Genomic DNA, 25933 nt, shown 5'->3' on the forward strand with positions numbered 1-25933 from the left:
AACCCTTTAGAAAATCCAAGTCCAAGATGTAGCCATTAATTTTCTACAGAATGAAAATATATCCAAGAGGACATTTTTATGCCTGATTTTATAAGTTCTGATCTTGCACCTTAAAATAATAGCACCTTGAATTGATTTTATAGCACTTTATGTCTAAAACACTTTCCTGCTTGTTAATGACATTTATTCTCGGCATCCCTGGAGATCAACCTTTCTATTGTACGAATAGGGAAACTGAGGTAAGGGGGGCAGTTGTCCAATATTATATAATACATCACAGTCAGTGTCAGGTCTTTAGTGGGTAGTCTCCTATTAAACCATGTTCCAATGGCTCCAAAACCACTCCTTCCCAGATCTGCAAATTGTAGCAATATCCTCTACACCAATGGTTGTTCTCAACCTTCCTAATGCTGTGACTCTTTAAGACAGTTCCTTATGTTGTGGTGACCATGATCATAGAACTATTTCTTTTCTACTTCATAACTGTAAGTTTGCTATTGTTAAGAATTGTAATGTAAATATCTGCTATATGACTGTAACATGAATAATAAAAACCCCAGGGACAGATATTGGTGTTCAAGCTTCAAGCTGATGATCAGAGAAGCAAAGCAGCTGGCCACTAGTTATTACCTCTTCCTCAGACCAAAATGGATGATGCTGTTTCCACAAATCCTCAGAGTACAATGCTGACTGTACTGCTCTCCACCAAGCCTCAGACTAAATCCTATGCCTTCCCTGCCTGGAAACTAAATCTCACATGAGACCCTTTGCTTCTTTTTATACCTCTCTTTTCCTGGGATTAAAGGTGTGAGCTCTGATTCACTAAGAGATTCCCCACCCCCACGGATCTCTTGGACTCTAGGCTATTCTTCCTGCCTCCATTGCCTTTGACTCATCATGCTTCCCAAGTAACCCCCCCACCCATGCTCTTGTTAGTAACCCCAGTAAAAAGGCTCTCTAAGATAGCCTTAGTGAAATTGCTTCCTTGGCCTGTCATCAGTGCCTAATCTTAGTGAGTAGACACTTGTTTACATATTCACAGGAAAAGTTACAAAACACATGGCTATGCGATAGCAGTACCATGTATTAGACCCAGAGTCAGAGTATATACAGCCTTCTGGAAAATATGCCCTAGACCTCTAGGCCACTGCCACCAAGGTGCTGAACCGGTGTCTTTAAAGGCAATTCCAGTATTCTATCAAGCCATATGCCTCAGAATAGTGGGGGACAGAGTATGCATCCAGTGAATTACATGAACTTGAACCGACTGCCACTGCCAACTCACTTGCCTGTGAAGTTGGTTCTTTGATCAGATATAATGTTATCAATTGATTTCCTGATCCTGCCACAATGTCTTCCCCTCCTATTGCCCACCATTATAGAAAGATCCCCTCTCTCTGATGCCCCAACTGACCTACCCCTGTAATCAGATTGGTTAATATCCCAACTATCATCATAGAGCCTTCACCCAGTAACTGATGGAACCAAACACAACCAAGCACCAGACTGAGCTCTGGGAATCCACTCAAAGAGAGGGAGGAAGGAATATATGAGCAAGGGAGGTCAAGATCATGATGGATAAATCTACAGAGACAGATGAACCAAGCTCGTGGAAACTTATAAACTCTAGACCAACAGCTGTGGAGACTCCAGGGGGCAGAACTAGGTCCTCCGTATGAGGGAGACAGTTGTGAAGCTTCGAATATCTGAGAGGCCCCTGGCAGTAGGACCAGAATACAAGCCTGGTATAAGACCTAGCTTGTTGGAGCGCATTCCCTATGGTGGGAGGCCAAGCTCAGCCTTGATGCATGGGAGATGGGTTTGGCTCTGTCCCAACCTATTGTGCCAGATTGTGTTGACCCCTTATTCAAGAAGAGTGAACTGAGGGTGGGCTGGAGGAGTGGGAGGGAGAACTGTGGCTGGAAGGTAAAATGAAAGTTAAAAGAACAAATAAATTATAAAAAAGAAACCCTTTTTCTCTCATGTTGATTCCTGTCAGATATTTGGTCACAAGAGGAGAAAGTAACTAGTCTAACCATCAAGTTGACAATCTAACTATCATAGCCTGACATAGCAAATCCCCACCAACTGAGTGATATGAATCAAAGCTACTATCTCACAGTTCTGTGCTTCAGGAGTCTGAAACCAACATGGCAGCACAGCCGTGCTCCTTTTGGAGGCTCTTGGAAAGAGGCCCGCCCTCTGCCTTCTCCAGTATCAGCAGCTCCTGCTATCTTTTTCTTGGTATCTCTCTCAGTATCTCTCTCGGTCTCTCTCTCGGTCTCTCTCTCTCTCTCTCTGGTTTTTTGAGACAGGGTTTCTCTGTGTAGTCCTAGCTGTCCTGGAACTAGCTCTTGTAGACCAGACTGGCCTCGAACTCACAGAGATCCACCTGCCTCTGCCTCCCAAGTGCTGGGATTAAAGGCATGTGCCACCACCTCCCGGATGGTATTTCTCATCTTGTGGCAGTGATGTGTCACCCTGCCTCTGCCTTCAATAGCATTCTCTCCCATGTCACTTGTTTCAAGAACACCAGTTGCCCTGGCTAGATTTATATCAACTTGAAACATACTATAGTTATCTGAGAGGAGGAAAAGATTGAGAAAATGCCTCTATAAGATCGGGCTCTGGGCCAGCCTGTAGAGTATTTTCTTAATTAGTGATCAATAAGGGAGGGCCCAACTTATTGTGGGTGGTGCCAATCCTGGGCTGGTGATCCTGGGTTCTATAAGAAAGCTAGCTAAGCAATCCATGAAGAGCTAAACAGTAAGCAGCACCCTCCATGGCCTCTTCATCAGCTCCTGCCTCCAGGTTCCTGCCCTGCTCAAGTTCCTGTCCTGACTTCCCCTGATGATGAACAATGTTATGGAAGTGTAAGCTAATTAAACCTCTTCCTCCACAACTTGCCTTTTGGTCATTGTGTTTTATTGCAGCAATAGAAACCCTAACTAAGACACCAGTTATATTGACTTACTCTATATAGTGAATGCAATGGATTGTTTATAATGGCATATCATTATCTTGTGTTTAATTCCAATTTTCAGAGAAAAATGACAAACTTCCTAGTCCCCCTTATATGCCGTTGTATTGCCTCCTCATCAAAGTCAGAACAACTCTAAATCCTACACTATCATCTTATGATCCTTGGTTCAATTAAAACTGACAAATTCCTATTTGTAAATAAAGTCCCATCATAGCTGCTAGGGATTTAGACTTGGATATATCTTTTTTGGAGAATCCACTATATTTGCTAAATATTGTTGTTAATTTGTTCTTAAATGAGTACATTTTTCCTTTACATATAAAAAGAATTCAAGCACACACAAAAAAACACATGAGTGGCAAAGTGAACACCTGTATCCATCCTTGTCTTTAACAGATAGATGTTCCAGACATAAAGTATCACAGCAATGTGTTTGGAGGATTTCAGATTCCATTCTCCATCCCAGAGGCATCAGCCATGGAAAGCCGCTGTGTATTATTGCCACTGCTGTTTTCATCCCATAGGGGCCTTTCTGTGTCGTTCTGTAACTTCACACGCAGTCTCAGAATTGCATTTTAGTCTGACATAAATACTACCTTTGAAATCGGCTTTTACCATTCAACATTGGCTTACTGAGATTTACCCATGTTAATTCTACATATTTCTCTACTCATTTCACCAACAGCTGACTTTTTTTTCCTGTGGAAGACCCCGTAATAGATGTTTTTGGCTGTGTGAGCCATCCGGTCTTTCTCACAGCTATTTAACTCTGCTATTACCAAGTGAGATTAATCATGCAATTTGTTCATGAATGACCACAACTGTTTCAATAAAATTTTATTTACAAATACTGAAGCACAATTGCCAGTTGTGAAATGTAACTGTTGTTTTAGCATTTTTGCAGCTGTTTTAAAAAGCAGGTGGTAGGCTGGATTTAGCCTGACGTTTGCCAAACGCTGGGTTGAATGATTTCCAAGTTGCCAGTGGAATTCCTAAAGTCATTATATCATCTTGCAGGATACCCCTCCCAGCAAACACACACACACACACACACACACACACACACACACACACACATACACACACACACACACACACACACACACACACACCAATACTGCTTCACCAGCTTCATTGCTCTTTCAGGCCTATGAGCATATGTGTCTCTGGATAACTAGAGGTCTGTTTTTCTAGTTACCATTCTGTGGCTGTGATACATACTATAACAAAAAACAACTTGGGAAAGGAAGGATTTGTTTGGCTTTATACTTCCAGATCACAGTCCATCATTGAGAGAATTCAGTGCAGAAACTCAAGCAGGTACCTGAAGCAGCAACCACAGAAGAGTACCACTTGCTGGCTCTCTGATGCATGCTCAGCTATCTTCCTTATACAACCCAGGACCACCTGCCCAGGAAATGGCACCACCACAGTGGGCTGGGCCCTCACACATTAATTAAGGCAATTAGGACAGTCCTTCATAAGCATGTCCACAAATATAACCTAATAGAGACGATTCAAATGAGGATTTTTTTCAAGGTAATTCTAGGCTATGTCTAGTTGATAGGTTTATCACATGCTGAATGAAGGTAGATATCTACAGATAGCAAGGATACAAAAGTTGAGAAAGAGCTCATCTTCAAGAAAAGTATCTTCATATCACACACACATATATATACTATATATATATATATATATATTATATATATATATATATATATATCCTTTGAGAATTTCATACAATGTATTTTAATCATACTTCCCATCCCTTCCCCCTAACCCCTCCCAGATCCACTCACTTTCCTAAGTATTCCCCCCTCAACTTTATGTCTTCTTTTTGAAAAACAACTCATTGTGTTTAATTTGTGCTGTCCATATACTTACAGATGTAGCATCCATCATCCACTGAAGCAAAAATGGACTGTCTCCCATCAACTTGCCCATAGCACCTCAGTTAGGGGTGAAGGTTCATGAGCTTCTCCCCTGCTTATACTAGAATGTTGGCTAGCTTGATCTTGTGCAGGCAAACACAGTTGCTGTAAGTTTATGAGTGCAATGAGTGATGTCCAGAAGATGCTGTTTCACCCTGGTCTTCCCTGCCTCCTGCTCTTACAATCTTCTTCCATTATGGTCCCTGAGCATTGGAGAGGGGATGTGATAATAGATGTCCCACTTTGTAGTTAAGCATTCCACTGATGCTTTATTTCTGCACTTGGACCAGTTGCTGAGTTTCTTTCTTAACCACCATCCAGTGCATGATGAAAGTTTTCTGATAAAGCAAGTCTCTTAATTGTTGTACAAATCCATACAAAGACAGCCCACTCAGAAACAAATACAGGGGCCTTCAACACACAGTGGTTGAACCCAGCAGCTTTCCCTTAGACAGGGCCTCATGTATCCTTCCTGAACAGCTGAGAATGATCTTGACCTTCTTATCCCCCTGTCTCCACCTTCCAAGTGCTAGGGTTGCAGGTGTGCACTGCCACACCTGGTTTATGTGATTTGGGGAAGGAGGCAAAGCTTCATGAACACAGAGCAAGTATTCCACCAACTGAGCAACATCCCCTGCCCAACTTAGGATGATTCTAATTTACAATGCTGCAGAATTGATATGCATTGGTAGAATTCATGCTTCAAATGCTGGGCTTTCCTCTTTTCCCAGGGTAGCAGTCTTCAGTCTATAGTCTCAGGATGCTGGGCAATGATAGCAAATTCTGCAGCTATGCAGTCAGGAAGAGAAACACACACGGATCCACATTGTGCTGTGGCTCATTGAGGGTGTTGAGTGGTTAGGGGCACTCCGTGTATCTTTCAGAGAATATTTTTTGGGTTACTGAGAATTTATCACGATATGCCTTATGTTAAGTGAAAGAACATCTATACTGAGGGATACCTGGTAAACGTTGAGAGAGAGGAGATAAGTTGTTAAGTAGAGCCTAAGCAAACAAGGACACACCCTGTGCTAAAATCCAGGGCACAGTCACTCAGGGTCTGGGCACATATTTGGTGGGACACAAATTATATCTTCCTTCATAAGGTCTGGAATTCTTTCAATTAAAGTACCACCCACTTCTTTAATTATAGCACTGTGCTCTGGCATAATGAAGTTTACTGACCACACATTTTTGTTTTGCTCAGGTTGGCAGTAAACTCAGCCCATATGGCTTAAACCAAAATGGAGTCCTGTTTGATATGCAGAACTTAGATTTTAAAATGTGTCTGGGGGGATAAGAGAGAGGTGGGGGAGGGAGGGAAGGATGGAGGAGAGAGAGAGGTAAGAGGTGAGAGAGGGGGGAAGGGAGGGAGGAACCTAGACAGGGCATCTGAGAAAGGAGGAAGAGATCTTAAGGGAAACTATGACATGAAGGAAGAAACAGAACCAGCCAAAGAGTTGGAAGGGGCACTGGAGAGGGTAGAAGATTACTAATAACAAAGAATAAAGATACCATTCCGAAAATGTTGCAATGAGACTTGTTACTCTGTATAACTTGCATTTTTGAGTTAAAAGGGAACTCCTGAAACAGAAACATTCTGTGAGTTTTAAGTGGACAAGTAGAAGCATTTTGAGACTCATCTAGAAGCTGAACTTTGTTGGCTTTCAAGTCTTCCCGTGATTCCCTCTGGCAGCTCCAGAGCACAGTTCTCTCATATCAAATTGGCTCCCACAGAATCACTGAGCCCATAATCCAAGACTTCTGAAGACTCTGATTGGCTAAACCAGAGTCACATGCCTAGAGACAGAAAAGGAATTGGCTTCCCTGCAGCCCATAGATTGCTGTGGGAGGTACGGATAATTCTCCAGTGGAAGGTTGAGGGCTGCCTCAAACGGAAAAGGGAACAGTGGCTGGCTGGATGAACACAACCAGTGTCCACTTTCATGGCTTCCTCTTAAAAGTGAATTCCTGAGTGATTCCCCTGGAGGAGCAAAAACTAGACATTACTAGACAGAGACCAGTCTGGATGAGGTTCTGGATACATACTGAGATGAAGACACTAAAGAAGATGGGAGACCTGAAGGAGGCTAGACTGCCAAGGTTCTTGGCCCTCAGCTTAGAGCCCTCTCAGAATGGGATGGCACAGGTGTGGTGAAAGGGGATTTTTCTTTTGGAGAAACCATGCTGTCCTTCCAGACCCAGTTTGCAAGGTTCCTTTTGGACCATTACTTTTGGTTATACTAGAAAAAAGCTTGGAAACTGTCTCACTTGTCCTGATGAGGGTAATTCAGGGGAAAAACTAAGTACCAGAGGCTTTTCTTGGACCCATTAGAGAACTGGGGAGCGACAATCCAGGTTTCCTTACCTGAAGCAAAATTTCCAGTGCATAATGGCAAAACACTAAAATGGGTGAGTAGCAGATTGAAGGTGGACTGCCTTCCAAGTAGCTTTCACAGGTTTTATCTCCTGAAATTCTACCAGCTTCTCACGTAAAGAGCCAAAAATAAAATAACATTCCCTCATGCTCTGGCAAAAAGAGAGGACGGGAAACCATTCTGAAATATGTCCACTGTGTTCTCCACAACAATGGGCCGCTCTCCAGTGAGAAGACTTCATCAGAGCTTACTTTGTAGAGGCAGAGGGCAATTACTCAACCGCAGCCCCTCCAGCCTCTGTCTCACCTAATGGTCTGTGAAGAAAGACAAGAAACACTTTGGAAGGCCATAGCTCAGAAGGCAGGCCCACCAAAGTATTAAGATTTAATCATAAGCTTAGGGACTGCTTCTCCTCCCCAACCTAACAGGGCTCCCAAGAAATAATAGATGGGTTACAGCTAAAAGAACTGCCAGCCTCAGACCCTATTTAGAAAGAAAACTCAATGATGAAAGACAAAAGCAAGGACATTAGAGGGATTTGAAGCCACTAATGTTGTGGAGAGCTGATGGAGTCCTGAGTTAAAGTTTTAGCGTTGACATGAACACAACCATGTGAAGGACATCAAGGACCCAGACTCCTGTCAAAGGCAAGACCTTCCTCTGTTCCAAGTACTGATGTTGACAAATGATTGATTGACCTTTACCTAAAAACAATACCTACAAAGGTACCCAGGGCAACTTCCTCCTCCCACACCCATAAACACTTCAGAGACTTTCTACTGAGACCTACTACTGAGATCAGCTAGGATGCCTTCTGAACAGCCCATCCAATCACAGCTTTACTTTACTTTTCCTCTGTCACTCCTCATCAGGTTTCTGGGACCCAACCATGCCAGCCACATGGTAACATCCATGGCTACAGCAAACCTTCAATACAGGCCAACAGCTAGCCAGATTCAGATAAAACCTCTTAGGTAAGGCCTACATACCAAAGCTCCTCTTGCCAAATACATGTGTTCAGTTTTCATTTAAAAAAAAATTCACAAGACATCTAAAATAAGTACAGTCACTTAGTATGTTAGTATTTCTAATAGGAAAAGTAGATAACATGTAAAAAGAGATGGGTAGTGGAAACAGAATAATGAAGCCTGAAAAAGAAACCAAAAGAGAACCTAAAAATCAAAACTTAATAGAAACAAAGATGCTGGCCTGGGCTCATCAGCATGCTGGACGGACATGGATTAAAAGCCAATGAGCTTGAGGAAATCTCAATGGGAATTTCCAAGAATTAAATACAAAATATAAACAGAATAGACTATTCCAGAACTACAGACTAATTTAAAAAATTAACATCCAAAAAGAAGGAGAATAGGCAGAAAAATACTTAAAATGATAATGACCAAGAAAGTTCCAAAATTTATGGTATGAACCACAGTATAGACCTGAGAAGTCCTGGGATGCCAAGCAGGACAATACCAGACCCTAACTCAGGAAACCAATGAAGAGAGAGGATGACAATCACAGCGGGTTTCCTGGAAGCCATGAAAGCAGCAAGAGGGTGGAGGAAAGGACCTAAGTGTGGAAAGGAAAGGCCTGCCAGCCTAGAACTCTATAGCCAGCAAAACCATCCTCCCAGACAAGGGAAAATGAAGATTTCCTCAGACTAGTGCTGAGGGAATTCATAGCCAGTCCATTTCCCTCTGAGAAACTATTAGAAACAAGACTAAAGAGATGGGGAAAGATCATAGATCAGAAACTTAGATTTCTGTGTTAAAAGGAAAAGGTAGAGGTGAGGCAAAGTCTCTTACTGTTCCTGTTATTAGTCATCCTATGATTAGATGCTTGTTCAAAGCCACAGTTGCATCAAGCTACTCTAGGGTTACAGTACATGAACCAATAGCATATAAGATGGATGCTTCCAGCATATGAAATGAAGAAAACAATTCCACAAGAGATGTGGACACTGGGAATATCCTTCTGTAAGACACCTGTACTCTGTGAAGTATTGGTATTATTTGAGAGTACAATTAGATTATCTGTAAAGGTATGCAGCAAGCTCCAGAGTATTAGTTTTTAAAGTATGTTTTTCTTTCTGTGTTGTTTTTGTTGTTACAGGTTCTCATCATGTAGCACAGAATAGCCTCAAACTTGCCATCTTCCTGCCTCAGTCTCCCAAGGGCAAGGATTATAGCATACATCACCATGAGGTATTGCACAATTATACAACAAGTAGGTAGAAGATGGAACAATGTGCAATGCTTGACCAAAACCAAGAACAAGAAGCATGGTGGGCTAAGTACAACGAAAAAAAAAACCATGACATTGGGGGTGGCCACAACCTTTAATTCCAGCACTCCTAGAGGCAAGCAATCCCTGTGAGTTTGAGACCAGCCTGGCCTACACAGTGAGTTGCAGGACAGCCAGGACTATATGGCAAGATATTTCTTAAAATAAGAAAGAAAGAAAGAAAGAAAGAAAGAAAGAAAGAAAGAAAGAAAGAAAGAAAGGAAGAAAGGAAGGAAGGAAGGAAGGAAGGAAGATTACAAACAAGATAGTTATCAAAAATACTTGAAATGTGAATGATATAAATACACAAAACGGCATGAATGTGAATGATGTAAATACAATAAATGGCATGTTTCAAGATTAACTCGCTTTCTATGAGGAATAGAGTGTATGTGTATGTGTATGTAAGTGTATGAGGAATAATAATGTACTGTATATTCAAACAGCCGACAGAAAGGACTTAAGTGTACCCACTACAAATGATAAATGCTTGAGGTGATAGTTTAATTACTGATTTATAAAGCCACATTGTTTATGTACTGAAATACTAATTGTATCCCACAAATATATACAATGATTATTTTTCAACTAAAAATAAATTCACAGCAAAAGTAAGTCAAAAATCTTCAAAAAGCAAATGAACTGACTAATACTAAAGGCAAAGATGCCATAAGAAGAGAAAATCACAGATCAGCACCTCTGATGAAAAAAGATCCAAAAATCCCCAACAGCACTAACAAACCTAATGCAATATCTCATCAAAATAATTATTAATCACGAACAAACGGGGTTTAATTCCCTAACAGGAAAGAATGGCTCAATATGCAAATCCATAGCAACGGTAGACCGTATGGGCAGAATAAAGGCTGAAACTCATGCAATTACCTGAATCCACAAAGAACAACCATTTGGCAAACTTCAGCATCTTTTACTCATTAAGTCTTGTAGCACATTAAAAATGAAAAACGTGCTTCAATGTAATATAGGTCATATGTGATAAGCCCACCACAAATATCCCATTCACTGGTAAAACCCAAAACATTTCTCTGAGATTAGGGACAAAGCCTCACCATTTCTATTCAACATAATGCTGTATGTCTTAGCCAGAGAAATTATTCAAGCAAAAGAGATGAGAGGCATCCAGATTAGAAGGTAATAAAGAAAACTGCCCAGCACAGAGAAGTAATCTTTTATACTAAGTACCCTAAAAACTCCACAAAAACCATAACAAATGAATTTAGTAAAATTGCAGGACACAAAAACTGATGTACAAAAACAAGATATGTTCCTCCTATTTAACAAACTATTTGAAAAAGAAATAAATTCTCTTCATAATAGCATTGAAAATAATTAAATACCGGTATGGTAGTGCAGAGGCAGGCAGATCACAGAGTTCAAGGCCAACCTTGTCAACAAAGTGAGTTCTGGGACAGCCAAGGCTTCCTACACAAAGAAACCCTGTCTCACAAATAAACAAACAAAAAAGAAAATAATAAAATACTTGGAAATAAATTTAACCTACATACTCTAAAAATCTTTAAGACATTGATGAAATAAGTTATTGAAGACAGTAAATGGAATAATATACCATGCTCATGGATATGAAGAATAATACTAGAATTTCCAAGCTGTCCAAAGCAGTCTACAGACTCAAACTATCAAAAGCCCATTAATATCTCACAACTGTGTGCAATGATTGTGTGTTAATATGATCTTTTAAAAACATAAATGTGACAGCTAGTCCTACTTCATTTACCTGAAGTCCATCACCAGCTGTCACCTCAAGTCCATCAGCAGCAGTCACCTCAGGTCCATCATCAGCTGTCACCTCAAGCCCAACACCAGCAGTCACCTCAAGTTCAATGCCTTTTAAGTTCACTTCATGGTGGAGTCAATGCCAGTCCATCCCAAAGTAAGGAGAATACACCACCAGAAGGTCCTACCAGCATCCTGCCTGAAGCCCACACTTATACCAACAAAGTGATGCCCTCATTCCAACTCTGCCTGTACCCTGACCTTAAGGACTCCAAGTATCCACCTGAGGGCCATAAGATGGTCCATTTTGGTTGTTGCCAGGACTCTGCCATATACTGGCTCCGGCCCATCTTGAGGTCTAGCAAATGCCTCTAGTACTTCCCATTAAAGAAGCTAGAAACAAGGATGACTCATATTTGACATGTTTTGGGGGTGGGGGTTGGGGTTTGTTTTGTTTTTTGTTTTTTGTTTGTTTGTTTATTTGTTTGTTTTGAGACTGGATCTTCCTATATAGTCTGGTAGGCCTGATACTATGTACACCAAAGATGACCTAGAATTCACGGCTGTCCTGCTACTTCCTACTCCCACAGGCTGGGATACATCCTTTTAGAACTTCTTTATTTTATTAGTGAATTGAAACTAGGCTTCCTATGTGTATCCTGGGATGCTGTCCTCTTGAGTATAAGAGCCTCCTAGAACCATGGGATGAGTAGGATCATCTAACTTAACTTCGAACCTGAGACTTCAGCCACTCTAGCCTGTGCCTCCCTGCCAGCTGAATGTAATTCTGCCCCATTTTCACCTACCTGATCTTATGGGGGAAGGAGTTCCCACAGAATTTAGATCATTCCATGTCCAAAGATATAAGGCTGTCTTCTTTGGTGTTGAATTGAGACTTTCTGGTATGTCTGTGTGGTGGTTTGATCAGGAATGGCCTCCATTGGCTCATATTTGACTTGTTGGTCATTAGAAAGGCAATACTAGGAGGTGTGGCCTTTTCATAGCAAGTGTGGGCTTATTGGACAAACTGTGTTACAAGAGTTGCCATAGGGGAAGGACCTAGGCCCTGCCCCAAATGAATTGACAGATTTTGATGGGAGGGAGAAGGAAATTAGATCATTTCTAATTTAAATAAAATGTATAAAATCATTTCTCTTTAAATAAAAAGTATAAAATTGTTTCCAATTTAAATAAAATTTATGAAGAAAAAAATAAAAATAAAAACATAAATGTATATAATTTGATAAGTCAATAAAATATGCTCTATCAGCCTTAGGAAAAGAAGTAAGCCTGTTATTGTGACAACATCTATGCACCTAAAGTGAGCTACACTGTGAGATAAACCAAACAAAAAATGATAAATAGTGGACAATCTTATACATGGAGTTGTTGTGGTGATATCTACTGAAGAAGACTACTCAGACATGGGTTTAAGCCAAAAGAAAGTCTTTATTAGCCAGTCAGGGACTACACTGGGTGTTCAGGATTCTAGTGTCCCGAGTCTTTCTCACAGTGAGCTTTTAAGTGCAAAGACCATATCCTGGTTGACATACTTTGGTTAACAAGAATAGTTAGCCAGAATGGAACTACGGGAGCCAAAAAGCAAGGTTAGTCCATTTAGAGACTTTTCCAGAACCATGAACTTAGATGGATTAGGTTTTGTTTTAGTTTTATCAAGTGATACTGTCTACATGCTGAGTTTTATGGTCTGGATGGTATTTCCATCATGGAGTCAGTTGTACTAAGGCAAGGCATGAGGGCCTGTTACAGAACAAAAACATGTAGGACTCATAGGGCAGAGAATAGAATGTGGTTTCTGGTGGGGGACGAGGTTGGTGGGAAGAATAGATGGCAAGGGTGCACAGTGCCTGTTATAAGAGATAGATGCATACAGAGGCCTAGGTCTCATTACAGCAAGGTAAACAGTTCACTGCATACTGGAAGTCTGATAAGAGAGTAGACTTTGAGTTTCTCACCACATACACACATACATACATACACACACACACACACACACACACACACACACACACACACACAAACACACATACACACGCACACACACATACACACACACACACATACACACACACACACAAATACACATACACACAAACATACATAGACACATACATACACACATACATACATACATACATACATACATACACACATACACACACAGAGGGGTTGGGGTTATGAAGTGATAGATGTGCTGAACATCTTGAATGTGGCAATTATTTCACAAAGTGTGTGCTTATCAGGATATCACATGGTGTACTTTAAACATATACAATTTTTGCCAACTCTACCTGCATAAAGTTAGGCAAATTAACATTTTAAGGTAGATAAACTGGGAAAACTATATAAATGTTAGGCAATGCACAATTCAAAACAAGGACAGCTGTCAGGGATAGAAAAAAGCATTATGCAATGAGAAAGGAGTCAACTTTTACAAAAAAGACACACTAATCTTTAACATGTTTGTATCTCTCCAGAGTTACCACATTTCCTGAGGTAAAGACTGCAGAGAGACAAACAGTAAAACTTAATATAAAAATAAATTGAAGGCAAAAAATATTATAGAGAAAATGAACCAAACTTGATTCAGTTCCAAATTTGTAACTAGAATTGATTCCTTAAAAATATCAATATAGTGATAAGTCCCTAATCTTTAAGCTAATGAAGGGTGGGGGTGGGGAGAAGACACAAATTACTCCTACAGAAATAAAAAGGAGTCCTTGATGTTGATTCTGTGAACATTAAAGGAGCCACAAAAGAGCAAGAAGAACCATACTTGGATCATTTAGATGAGACTGACAATCTTGGATTACAAAAACTGAAGCAGTCACTATCTATTAAAGAAATTGGATCAAAAACTAGTAGCTAGGCATGGTAACACACACCTGTAATCCCATCACTAGAGAAGTGGAAGCAAAAGGACCATGAGCTTGAGGTCAACCTGAGCTATAGAACAAGATCCTGTCCCCAGAAAAAAGCAGCAGGGCCAGATGATTGATTACATTGGTGAATTCTACCAATGGCTTGAGGGATAAATGAGACTGGCTCTCTGTAGTCTCTTTCAGAGAACAGACATGGAAAGGCAACTTCTAATTCTCTCAATAAGAGTAATACCAAAACCAGACAGAGGCATCCAAAGAAGAAAGACTTTGGGCCAAGACCTCTCATGAACACAGATGTAAAATCCTTAATAGAAATACCAGCGAGTCCAATACAACAATGTGATAAACGAATTATATAGTATGACCCAGGCAACGGGTTTATTCATGTATGAGAGGGTGGCTCAGTATCCAAACTGATCAAAGCAAAACACATCAACAGGTTAAAAGAAATGAGAAAAGTAGTATAAGCATATCAATCAATGAAGAAAACACATTTCACAAAACCTGTCAGACATTCATGATTAAAATAAAGGCGTAGAGAACTGGGAATAAGAGGGAACTTTTGCAGTTTCATGAAGCACATCTCCAGAAACCCTACACTAACACTACACAGAAAAGTAAGAAACTGGATGCCCACCACTACCCCCAGGATGGGGAAAAGACACCTCACCAGTCCTGCCCACCATAGTCTTAGCTAGTACCATAAGAAGAAAGGAAATGATAGAGTGGGGGAATGGAAGAAAAGAAACAGCCTTTGTTTGCAGGTGATGAGATTCCCTGTGTAGAAAATTCCAGAGAATCAGCACAACAAATCCTGGAACTTACAAGTGATTACTGCTAGTTACAAAGTTAACATTTATACAAAAATGTCCTTCATTTCAACAGCACATGAAAACAAAAACACCATTTATAACCAAACTAAAATAGTAAATACTTAGATATAAATCTAACAAAATATGTGCATTATCTATATGCAGAAAAAATAAAACACTGTGATGGAAAATGCACCCATGTGTAAAATAAAAAAAGAAGAATCAGTTTTCACACAGAATTTCCATCTTTTCCTAACCTTAGTTCAAATGAACTTGACTGACAAGTGCAGAACAAAGAAACTTCTAAAAGGAAACATGAGCAAATACAGATGACCATATACTTGGCAATGGGCTTTGAGACCTAATACCCAAAGCATGACCTATGAAAGAAAAACAAAGTTGGACTTAATAAAGTTAAGACTTCTGCAACACATCAAAAGAGTGCTATGAGGAAAATATTTCTAAAACCTGTATCTAATAAGGAAATTGTATCCCAAGTTAAAAAAAAAAACATTAAGAACTTAAAACACAAAGAATAAGTTTTTAAATGGATCCAAATAGATATCACACTACTGAAAACAAACAAAAAAAAAAACAGTAAAAGATAATGCTAAAAGATGCTAAACATCATTGACATCTGTAAGGTGCTCCACAGCTAAGCACTGAGCCCAACTCCTGGAATCCAGTTGTAGAGAGGGAGGAGTGATGAGCAAAGGGGTCAAGACCATGCTGGGGAAACCCATAGTAACAGCTAACCCAAGCAAGTGGGAGCTCACAGACCTTAGACTGACAGCTGGGGAACCAGCATGGACCCAACCAGGCTCCCTGAACGTGGGTGTCAGTTGGGAGGCCTGAACAATCTATGGGGCCTCTGGCAATGGAGCCAGTATTTATCTCTGGTATTTGGACTTTGGAGGCCCATTCACTATGTAGGGTTACTCCCTCAGCCTAGATACATAGGGGAGAGCCTAGGTCCTGCCCCAAATGATGTGACAGACTTTGATGATCCCTCAGAGGAGGCCTCGCCCTCCCTGTGGAGTGAATGGGGGTGGGATGGAGGGTTGGTGGAGGCACAGGAGGATGGGAGGGAGAGGGAACTGGGATTGGTATGTAAAATAAGATTGTTTTTAATTTAAATAAAGATTTATTTAAAAAGAAAAATTTTTGGTGCTGATTTTTTAAAAATAAGATACTGCTATATGCTAAAGTGGTTAAAGTCCAAAGACCAAAAAAGCACTGGATGCTGGTGAAGATGCAGAGCAATACAGTCATACATGGCTGGTTTCTTATGACAATATTCTTACTATGACCCACCATTTGTGTTCTTGGGCACTTTTCAAACCAATCTGAAGGCCTTTCTCCATGACACATGTGTGTGCTTGTGTGTACATGTTCTTTGTATGTCTGTGGAGGCCTGAGGACAGCATTAGGTGGTGCTCTTCAAGAGCACTTTCCATGGTTTTTTTTTTTTTTTTTTTTTTTTTTAAGACAAAGTCACTCACTGACCTGGAGCACAAAGTGGGTTAGGCTGACTGGCCAGTGAGTCTGAGGGCTCTTCCTGTCTCTTCCTCCCAAGTGCTGACAGTACAAGTATGTAACATCATGCCTAGAATTTTTTTCTAATGTGGTTTGTGCTTGCAAGACAATACTTTACCTACTGAGTCATCTCCCAAGCCTCTAATCTGAAAACTTATGTCCACACAAAACCTATGTGCAAGTGCTTCTGGTATCACCTCAATTGCCCCAACTGTAAGCATTCAGCATGGCCTTCAATAGCTGAGGATAAGAAAGTTGGTGTGTGCTAATGAAAATAAATGACCTATGGCACATAAGAAGATACAGGCGAACAAAACAGGCTGCCTAGTAAGAGAAGCTAGTCTGAGAAGGCTACATGCCACATAAGTTCTATCATATAACATTCTAGACATGACATAAACATAGAGACAGCTCAAAGGTCAGTGATTGATGGGAGCTCAGGAGAGAAGAGGGAGGAAGAGCTGAATTCATGAAACATAAGATATTTTTAGGACAATTAAATTTTTTTTATCTGTGGCATGGCAATGGTGGCTGAGTGCAATTACACAGTTTTGAACTCACAGGAGGTTTCAGCACAAACAGTATACTTTAAAATATGCAAGTTTTTAAAGTTAGGAGGCAGGCGAATTCTAAGACTTAACACAAATCATGACTAGAGATTCTTAGTGTGCTATGAATGTCAGGCCTAACCTTGGAAAGGGGTAGGAAGAAAATACTCAGAACCAAATAACTAGAAATGAGGCAGAAGAAGGTGACATACACACCTGGCTGATAAAGTTATTCCCTGTGTGGGCACTGGTTCTGAACAGCTATGAAACCACTACACGAGCCATAATTGAATCATTAGTTAAATAGGAGCAGCATGGTCCAAGCCATTTTTCTTATTGTTAGAGTGGAAGTTTACAGACAGAGTAAAGGCTGGGCCTGTGGTGGTGGCACACACCTTTAATCCCAGGACTTGGGAGGCAGAAGCAGGTGGATTCAAGTTCAAGGCCAGCTTGGTGTACAAAATGAGTTCCAGGACAGCCAGGTTTTTCAAAACCCTCTCTCAGAAAAAAAAGAAAGAAAGAAAAAAGAGTGGACTAGAACAGTCCCCATTGATGGGGACGTCCTTCTGTGTATATGTTTATCTTATTGGTTGTTGAATAAAGAAAGCACTGTTGGCCAATAAGGGAGCAAGATAGGTGGGACTAAGAGTCCAGGAGAATTCTGGGAAATGTAGGAAAGAGAAGTCTGGTGATCCAGGCAGGAGGTGACATAGCAGGCAGATTCAGAATTTAAGCAGGGACAAGCAGGACAAGAGGACAAGCATCCTCTTGCTCTTCCTCTTCCTTTTCCTTCTGCTGTCTTCTCTACGCAGAGCCTCCATGTGATCCCAGGAAGAGGACGCCTTCTGCTGGCATCCTCGATAAGATTAAGTCTTATAAAATATATAGATATATAATAATTAAGATTGGGCTAGCATATAAAAAAAATTCTAGTCAATTGGCCAGCAGCTTTGTGCCTAACACAAGTTTCTGTGTGTTATTTGGGGCCCTAAAGTGGTGGTCAGAACTCAGGCAGCTGGCAGAAAGCATTCACATGGTGGGGCGGGGCTCAGACAGCTTGGCAGAAAGACTTATCATTACACCCCATGATACTAGAAGTATCACTGTGAGCTCATTTTCAGCTTAATTCAGGTAAAGATGCTTATATATGTACAGATATATTTACTGATACACAATATACATATGTATGTAGGTTATAAACCACACACACATACATACACAACTACACTTCCTTATTCTGTCAGCTAAGAGGTCCCACAGTCAATGACACTTGATTTCTGTGTTATTCAACTTTTTATTACCACAACAAAACACCTGAGACACTGATTCACTGGGTCTGATGAAGGCTCTGTGGCAGCTGGCAGAGCATCTGGTGGATGATAGAAGGCAACGATGAGTAGCAGACACATCTCAAGTCTGAAAGAAAAAACAGGTGTTTGGGTTGCCCCCAGTCCTTTCTAAGGGCATGTCTCCAATGACCTAAAGACTTTGCTTCCCACAAGGGGTCACCACAGCAGTTTCCAATGTCATTATTCAATGAAAAGAACCAGTTCTTAGTAGAGAAATAGCTAATTCTAAGAGTGGTTTGGAAAATTCTTGGGATGAGCCTGTGTTATCTTGATGTGTCCAAAGTTAAATATCTCTAAAAATACACACCCATTGAAGGGGATGTGTCAAAAGTGAACACAATTGAAAAAGGCTCTGATACTAAGATAGAAGCATTGTAACACAATGAAAACCATGCCCACGGGTTGATATTGACAAAGACAGTTGAATAAAGAACTGAAAAGAAGATACAGCTCTCTCTTGGAAATGGAGTTTCGGTCACTGATGCACTCAGCTCTAGGGGAGGGAAGACTTCTCACTCCTTGCAGATAGACTGCATGTTGTGACACCCTGACAGACAAAAAGACATAGACAGCAGGGGAGTGGAGATGACCTGCCATGGAAAAGCAAGCAAAGACTTCCTTCAGTCAAGAAGCGTTAGTAACAACAGCGATAGGCCATAGAATACACCTTTATAACAATGTGACGAAACAACATTCTGACTCTTGAAGTCTTCCTCCTCTAGTCACTAACTCCAGTATCATCAAGAGGAGAATACTGGACAAATCTCCAATCCTACAGAAGACTCGACAGTTCAAAACAAGGAAAGGTCCAAGAAATACTGCATTTTAGAGGAGCCCAGAGAAACATGATAGCCAAACACATCATGGTGCCGTGGGTGGGATAATGGGAGAGAAACAGGCACCCGGTAAAACTAAAGAAAGCTGTTTCATTAATCATGATAAACATCACACCAGTGTAAGCCCTGGTTACATTTAGTTCCCCATGGCCTCCTGTTTTGAATCCTTGGTGCCCAGCATAAGGCACTATTTTGAAAGCTTTGGAAGTAGGTCCCTAGGGGCAGGACTCTGATATTTACCTGGCCCCTGCTTTCGGTTTTGCTAGTCCTGTTTTCTGGCCCACCCTCTGAAGAGCTTTCACTTCATGCTGCAGCCACCACGGACAGAAACACTCTCGTAGCTGTGCCCTCCCCACTGTGACCAACTGAAATCCCTCTGATCCCTGGAGCCCAAAGTCAGCCTTCCCTGCCTTTAAACTGCTCTGTCCAAAGGGCGCATGAGAACTCCGCACTGCCTTTTTAACTTCTCTGCGAAGCTGAAACTTTTCTGAAAGAGCAAAGACTGCTGAGAAGCCTCCTGCCTCTGCCAAGGTCTCATGGGACTTTCATCCCCTTCAACCACAGCACTGCCACAGGCCTGTGTTGAGCCCACTAGCTCTTGAGTAGCCCTCAGTCCCATCCCCCACACCGAATATAAAAGGAAGCACATGCTCTGGCAACATGACCTGCACTCATATGCACACATTCCCAGTAAGCCTGTCCCTGCCTGTTACCATCTCCAGGCAATACTGCTGTCCCAATAAGGAACTTGTCTGTCTCCTTCACACTGGCCTCTCTCTTCACAGCCCTGGAGTACTCTACACACCCCAAACCCAAGCCCCAGAACCAGAGTTCAGGTCAGGCCTGCCTGGCCATGCCCAGCTGTCCTCTGTTGCCATCCGGGGACCTGGACCCTTTCTGCAGCCCTGTGGATCCCGTGCCTGGTTAGAATCAGGAGTCTGGGCTTTCCTCTGGGTTGCTGTCCGGCAGCACAGCTAAGCACTGCTATTTTTTAAGTCCTTGGCTTCTTTCTGTCTCACTCAGAAGGGTGCTCTGGGAAACAGTTCAGGATGAATGTTCCATCTCTCACCTCCCCCTCCTCTCCTCCACTTTTATGCCATCACCAATACTGTCCTCCCCCTGGTGCTGTCAGGGGAAACTGAGCTCGTAATTCTTTCCAGGAAGGCATTAGAAAGGGGGAGATTAAGTTCAATCAAAGTGTCAGGCTTGAATTGTTTGTGTGTTTGAATGTAGGTGAGCAGACCCCTTTCTAGGCCTCATACCCTCTGCTCCCTCTCCTTCTGCCTGAGTGGTGCTGCTCCTTCTGAAGTCCAACCTTTATTAGATGACAAGGCGATCAACACACACACACACACACACACACACACACAAACACACACACACACACAAACACACACACACACACACACTCACACACACACACCTTCTGAGTCTTTGCAACAGTAGGAGCACCCCCACCCAAAGTGTCCCCTTATGAGTCTCATTTCCCCACGAGTTTGTGTCTGCTCAGGGCTTCAAGACCTACCACATCATTGCTGTGGTCCCAGTCTATTCCTCCAGCTCAGACCCATGCTCTGGCCTCCAGACCTGGATATCTATTAAACATCTAGCTGGTATAGACATGGAATAGTCAAAAAAGACCTTAAAGGCTACCTCTCCCGCACTGACCTCCAGCCCTTCTACCCCCAATTCCATTCCTCCCTCACACCAGGAGCCACACACCCAATCCACAACACAACAAGAAATCAGGGGAAAGTGGGCCCTACCCTTCCACACCTCTCCCGCATCTCCCATCTTCATTCAGTCCACAGGATTGGCTGCCAGGTCCACCTATGCTCAAGCCTCACCACTGCCCACTGCCTTAGGATACCTGTCTGTGTCCCTCAGCCTGCTGCTGCTGTCACAGCCTGTCCCCTTCTGTCTGTCCCCATGCCTGCCTTCCAGGCCTTTCCATTCTCAGCAGCCAGCATGGCACCTGCTCAGTGCAAGACATTCCAGCATCCTCTGCTTTCACTCCTTCCTCTCACAGGTTCCAGCACTCTTGGAATGAAGGTCAGAACCCGCTTCCTGGCTGGCTTCATCTTGACCTCCCTTCTTGCCCCACTCTGGGAGGACATCTTCCCTTCTTCTATCTTTCAGAGTTTCAAGGGGACATTTCCCAATCTTAGCATTTAGACATGCTTCCTTCTGGCTGGAATGCACCCTACCCCCACCAGCTTGGGGAGCTGATGTGTGACTTAAAGATCTTTTCCCATCACATCCAAGGTTCCAGAAGATGAAAACATGTCTTTTGCAACTGTTTTTTTTTTTTAGATTTATGTATCTGTTTTCTATTTTCATGTGTTTGCCTGCATGAGTTTACATACACAGCAGAAGCCTGAGAACATCACACGAAGGTAACTGGAGATCTGGGTGGTTGTGGGCCATTATGTGGGTGCTGGGAATTAGAGCCACTGAGAGAGCTTTTCAATCAGTGGTTCTCAGCCTTCCTAATGCCCCACCCTTTAATACAGTTCCTCATGTGCTGGCCCTAAGCATAACATTATTTTTGTTGCTACTTCATAGCTGTAATTTTGCTACTATTATGAATCATATTGTAAGTATCTGTGTTTTCACATGGTTTTAGGCCATCCCTGTGAAAAGGTTTTTTGATCCCAGAGAAGTCACGACCCATAGATTGTGAATCACTGTCTTAGGTGATGAGCCATCCTTCCAGCCCCTTCTTCAATATTTAATTGTAATTGTTCATCTCTGTGGGGATGCCAGTATGTGGTATGCCCGTGAGCCTGAGGCCAGGTCAAGGATCTAATCAGTTACACTGTAAACCCAGTCACTGCAACAGCATGCAACTTAGTAGGAGTTCATGGGTTTATTCCTGGTCAACCCTAGGAAATGAGTTCTTATTTCCTTACTCCCTGTACAGCTCAGTGCTACTTCGACATGTACCAGGATCATAAAACCGTTTGTGGCAGAATTAGGATTGAATGGGGTTGGTTAGCTGCTTCCCAAGCCCATGCTGTTGATGGGTCACTTGCATTGATGGCCCTCTGCTCATGGAACCTGGGAGCTAGGAAAATCCTGAGGCTCCCTTCTTGTGGCCAGACATTCACAAGTGGGGAGGGTAACAAACCACAGGGGAAATAGGGAGTGGAGAGGGAACTTGCAAAAACCCACTAAAGAGTATTTGATCTCTGTGTGTGTCTCTCTTTCTCTTTCTCTGTCTCTGTCTGTCTCTCTCTCACACACATTCCCTCCCTCTGCCTTTTGTCTTACTACTAGCCACTGACATTCACAGAGGGCCTCTCTGTCCTTTAACAAGCCTCACCACAGCTTTGCAAATTATCCCCATTTTCAGATGAGAAGCTTGAGTTCCAGACCAAGCTAAGAACAGCGGCTGTTGGAAGCTGCCAAAACTGCTCAGAAAAGCACCGAGTGGGATCCTGGCCAGCAAAGCCCCAAGAGGCCATGTTTCCTGTCTTCACTTCCCTGAGTAGACATGGCTCCTTTGGCTACTATCTCAACAGGGAAAACAATGAAAAGCCCAGTCCTCCCTTAGACAAAGGGAACTGGGGACTCCATCCTCTCCCCAGGGGGTGTGGAATGTCAGGTTAGTGACTTTCTTTGCTGCAACTTAAAGGTGGCACCCAAGGGACTGTCACCATTTCCTATCCCTGGACCCTCCAACTTAGCACCAGCCTGCCTTTTTGCTCAAGTCTTTCTTTATCCTTAAGTTTTTGTGAGCTACCCAAAGGTATGTGGGACAATTCCCAATTGTGCTTAAAGTAGCCAGTTACTGTTCCTTTCTATCAGAGCCCAGCAAGAACACCAGGATGAGGCTCAAATCAGAAGGCTGGGGCCTTTCATGTCTCCTGACAGCTTCCTATACTTGGAAATTAAAGGGGTGTGGTAGGTGTGGTGAAAACACCAGAGATGGTAAGGATGGACCCAGGCCTTCCAGGTCATGTCGGAAATCATGCCCTGCCCAGAAATTAGGGGCCATAAGGAACAAGCTGGGAATTCATACACTAGAAGACAAGCAGGCCCAAGGGTGACAGAGAGCCCCGAGGGACAGCAAACAAGGTGGAACTGACAGTGTGGAGACACAGATTCGGCTGACAGGATTGTGGTGGGCAGGCTCTCCAGCAGGTGCTGCTAGTACAAGGGCCCTTGTGAAGCTGCCTTCATTACCGTGTGGAAGTCAGACAGGAACATGGAGCACTGCAGTGGGCTGTCAGAACAACTGCAGGAAGTGCCGCCTCCCTGGCATCCTGTGTGAGGGGAGCCTGCTGGCTACATGGACAAGACGCCTCTCTCCTGCGAAACAGAGCTAATTGCACATCTCAGATGATCTCTTCCGGATGACACTATAACAGCCTTTGTGTAATCATGCTTCATTATGGGTAAGAGCCATTTTCCGGCTTCCACTTTGCCCTGGTAAGCACACACCTGCTCAGAGCTGCTGACTCAGCCTGTGCTGCCTTGCTCCCCTTTCCCCCAGTCTAGGGCAGGTACTGGCAACTGGCAAGTGTCTATAAAAGCGGGTCTGGACATCAAATCACTCTAGACTGGGTGACACTGCAGAAGCCTCTCACACTGTGCAGACTCATAAGATCAGAATCTTCAGGGACTAGGTACATCACACACACGCGCGCGCGTGCGCGCACACACACACACACACACACACACACACACACACACACACACACACACACACACACACTGCATATGCACAAGCCCATATATGATAGGTTGGGTAAGAAATCTAATTCTATTTAGGATCAGTGAGATAACACCCATGAAAATGGGAACTAGTATTTCTGTGGAAGCTCAAAAGCAAAGGCCTGCACATCATGGAATGTTGCAACCTTTGTTGATCCTATGAGATGCTTCCTAGCTCTTGGATTCAGTGCCTTCTCTCACAGCTGTTCCCACTGTGATGGTCACATACCAGTGAAAGGAGGCATTTCTTTTGTGTTGCTGTGTAGCCAGCTTAATTATGAGATAGGCACAGTGTACAGCTCTCCTGGTTGCTCTCAACACAGTCTTTGTCATGCTATGTGCCGTGGCAATGTGATGCCAACAAAGGTATGCATTGTTTCCCCAGAGGATCACAAGACCATGGGTGCTAATTTGTGGCTCCAAATTCTTTGCAGATTTTTCTGAAATACCAATTCTCATTCATCAAACACAGGTTGGGGACTGGGGGTTTCCAGCTCTAACATGCCCTTGGTTAGTAGCAATGGCATCACATCACACAGACATATACCATACAGATATCATCTTAGGATCAGCTGGGATTTCTTTTCTTACTTGAGAAGAAAATTTACTGTGGAATTACAAGACAAGAAGAATGAGAGAAAAAGACCATGTAACTTGATCCTGGCATCCGGTTTTTGCCTTCAAAAGGCACATTCAATAATTTTCATTCCTCATAGTTCAAGAGAGCTGCAGAATCTCCAGCCCTTTCTTTCATTGTCCTTGCTTCAAATCTATCCAAGAAATGTTGGCAAAATTCTCATAGCTTTTCATCGACTCTAAAGAAGTATTGTGCTCGTCTCTAAATCTCACCTGTGAAAAGGCAATGAAGGTGCTAAAGGCCAAAGTCATATCTCCCTAGAAAAGTTAGTAAAGGGAGTCCACTTCATTTTATCATCAAAGATGAGAGAGAGAGAGACAGAGACAGACAGAAAGCAGAGGTTGATGCTAGGTGACTGCCTCAGATGTCTTCCACATTTGGGGGGGGTGTCCCTCCCTGAATATGAAGCTCACTGATTCAGTTTGAACTCAGTGTGGATCCCACTGAGAGGATGTGGAGGAAGGCAACTGAAAACACCACAACCTCACAGAACCTTACAGCCACACAGTGAAAATGGAGATGACTTCCGTCAGTTCCGGGTCTTGCATATCTTGGTATTGGGAATTTGACTGGGGCTACATGGATATGAAGAAAAAGACATGTACAGTAAAGCTGGGATTAGATGGGCTGTGCTTACTCTAATGAAAGGGACCTATTTGCAGCCTGGAAACTCAGTGAGTTTATTCCATACAGCACAGGGAAACTTCTGGAGACCTCTGCAGAAGGTCTCTATAGGGGAGCAGTCTCAGGCTGTGAACACCCATGAGTACAGAGCCACAGTGAAGGTTTTCTGAGAACACTATTACCATTTGTATTGGATCCAGGGGAAGATTGTGCCATTTCCCTGATCCTAACGTGGGTAAGGCTTTGCCATTCCCATGGGTCTAAATGTTGGGGTCCTTGGCATGGCCAAGCTCATGTCAGTAACACACACTCATCAAGGGCTTCCTCTGATCCTTACAAACTTCACTCAGAGATTCCTCCACCCTATCCCCCACAGGTCTGGGTGCTGATGAACCCCCAGAGCACTCTCCCACCTAGGAGGCCTCAGGAGCCCCCAGAAGCAAGGAAAGTTACTCAACCCTTGGAAGCCACATAAATAGGCACCCTTAGCCTGACTGGTACTGAGAGCATGCCCTGTCTCTCAGTAACCTCAGAATAACCAATCACTTGAAAGGCACTCATCCCAGAAGACACAATGGGAGGGAGAGCATTGCTGAGGCCTAAGGTGGGCAACATTAGTTAATAGCATCAGCAAGC

This window comes from Cricetulus griseus, chromosome 3 (assembly GCF_003668045.3).
Source record: "Cricetulus griseus strain 17A/GY chromosome 3, alternate assembly CriGri-PICRH-1.0, whole genome shotgun sequence".
In the NCBI taxonomy this organism is placed as follows: Eukaryota; Metazoa; Chordata; class Mammalia; order Rodentia; family Cricetidae; genus Cricetulus; species Cricetulus griseus.